A 2,771-nucleotide genomic window follows, 5' to 3' on the forward strand; every position below is an offset into this window, starting at 1 on the left:
ATTGGCAACTACATCAAAAAGGATACAAAATAGTCTCCGCCCGCAAGTCAGAATGGGAAACAATGGAGGGAAGGAAGATCATTCAGCTGAACAGGAGCCATTTTGAGCATCTCTAATCAATTCAGGGACACCTCATCTCCACCTCCCCGCCCCGCCCCCTCCATCATCTGTCTGCATTTGTGTAGCTCTGAGAGCAGCATTAAGAAGACTTTGACAAGGGTGTCATTTTAATCTGAATGTCTCAAAAGTGATTGGGAAGGAGAAAAGTTCTCTTTTGCCTTCAACTCCAAAATAAAATGATCTGAAGAGGAAAAAAAAAAGTTTCCCCAAGAGATCTACCTCTGATGTCAAGTTTTATAGGACTGCCCTGATAGTGGGGATCATTCGGGGGTAGAAGGGAGGGTGTGACATTTGTCATCAGTCCTTAAGGAAAGGATTAGTCAGGCTGGCCCCACAGAGGCTGGTTTCTCCCCACTTAGAAGGACTTTAAGGAGAAAGAACTTAGAATCTGTAATCAGAAGTCTGAAGTCAGGCTCTGTGCCGTGTTATCCACGTGAACTTGCACATCTCTTTACCATCTTGGAGCCTGTTTTTCTTATTTGTAAAGAAGAGATCATGCCTGAGTCAGGGTAATGTGAATATTGAATGAGGTGATGTATGTGACAATGCTTCCTACAGAACTTGACTTACGTGGGTGAATAACGATGTTTGAAATGAATGAAGACACAGAGTGTAAAGCCCGCAATAATGAAGACTTAACCTTGTGCTACGCTAGGGTGCAAGGTGAGTCCTAGAAGGGGTAACGTGCCTTGAGCCATTCACCCCATACAGAGCCCAAATGTACATGTACATTTCTTAAGCCAGGTCAGCCTTGATCATGATGGGGAGGGAAGCCTTGGAATCAGGACCGTCACGCACGCTCCCTCTTGGCGTGCTTCCCGCTCTGAGGTCTCCCACTCCAGGAGCAGTGACCTCCCACAGGATTTGCTTGCAGATGACCATCCTCAATCATCAATATTTTTGAAACCAGGCCGACCTGTTTCTTCTCCCAAGAGCTCTTGCTGTTTGCATTTGCTTGCTACATCTCTTCTGCTACATTTACAGATCCTCTTAATCCTTCTGTCTCTCCTATTGCAATATACTTGTTAAAGAAATTAGGGGATCTGTTCTGTAGAATTTCCTGCATTCTGGATTTGCTATTTGCATCCCCGTGTTTCAAAATTTTCCTTTATCTCGTATGTTTTCTGTCTAGTGGAAGGTAGACCCCCAGAGGTTTATTAGATTCAGGTTGGATGTTTGGTTAAGAATATCTCACAGATTATGTGGTGCGCTGTCTCCTGTCTCCTCAAGAGGCATCTGTTCTGTGGTTGTTTGTCTTTTTGGTGACATTGATATTGATCGGTGGGTTGGAGCCTGGTCAGCCTGATTTATTGTTTATAAAGTTGGTCTAATGGCTTTAGCAGCCACTGGTCAGTGCTGCAAGATTCACTATTTCAAGAGGGTTTGCAAAATACTAATTTTATAATGTTTTAATATTTCTTGAAATATTCTCTGTGAATTAAGTCAATAACTCAATACAGAGATTCATTTCTTAAATTTGATTTTGTTTTAGGGACCGCTTTTAAAATTTAATTTTGCTTTATAATTTTGTAATATATACATATATATGAATTACAGACTTGTTACTAATTTTATTTATCTTTAGAAGTTCTTCAGATTTTAAAGATACTTACACTTTGTGATGTAAGTTGCAAATATTTTCTTTTATTGCCATTGCTTTTTTTCACTTTGATTTGGTGTTTTTGTCATACAAAAGCTTTTAAAAAGGTAATCCAATTTATCTATCGTTTTCCCTTATTGCCTCTGGATGTTGAGTGGTAGTTTGCAAAGTTTTTCCTCATTCCAGGTTAAGGGTAATTCCTTTATGTTTTCTTCTAGAATTTATATACATGGGGTTACATTTAGATCTTTGATGGATTTTAAATTAATCCTCGTATATGGCAGAAGGCATGAATCCAATTTTATCCTTTCTTTTTTTTTTTAACATTTGTGATTGATTTATAATCATTTTACAGTGTTGTGTCAAATTCCAGTGTAGAGCACAATTTTTCATTTATACATGAACATATATATATTCACTGTCACATTTTTTTCTCTGTGACAATTTTATCCTTTCTAATCCAATTACCTTAGCACTACTCGATAAGAAATCCGCTTTTTCTTCACAGATTTGAGATACCACCTCTACCATATACTAAACTCCTACTTGCATGGCATTTATTCCTGAATTATCATATTTTGTTCTATTTGTCTGTTTCTTCACATGCTAATATCATGTTCTTTCGATTACAGTCTTCATATTGTATTAGTGTTTGGTAGAGTTACATCCCCTCATTGTTCTTTTTTATGGTTTCCTGTTACTATTATTGCTTCTTTATCCTTTCAAGTAAATTTTATAATTCATTTTACTTAGCTTCGGAAAAAATGTACTGTTTTTAAATTGAGAGAATATTAAGTTTATAAATTCGCCTAAGGAAAATTGACGTCTTTATGAGGCTGAATTTATCCAAAACACATGCTCTGTCTTTTAATTTGTTCAACTCTCCTTGTTTCTCTTTCAATAGTGTTTTAAAATTTTCACTTTATGAGTCTTGTATTAGCCTGCTTGGCCTTTGCTGACCTTCTCAAATCTCTGGCTTGATGTTTCTCATCATTTTAGAAATTCTAGACCATTATCTCTTAAAATATTACTTCTACCCCATTCTCCTTCT

The sequence above is a fragment of the Camelus bactrianus genome, chromosome 14 (assembly GCF_048773025.1).
Source record: "Camelus bactrianus isolate YW-2024 breed Bactrian camel chromosome 14, ASM4877302v1, whole genome shotgun sequence".
Classification (NCBI taxonomy): Eukaryota; Metazoa; Chordata; class Mammalia; order Artiodactyla; family Camelidae; genus Camelus; species Camelus bactrianus.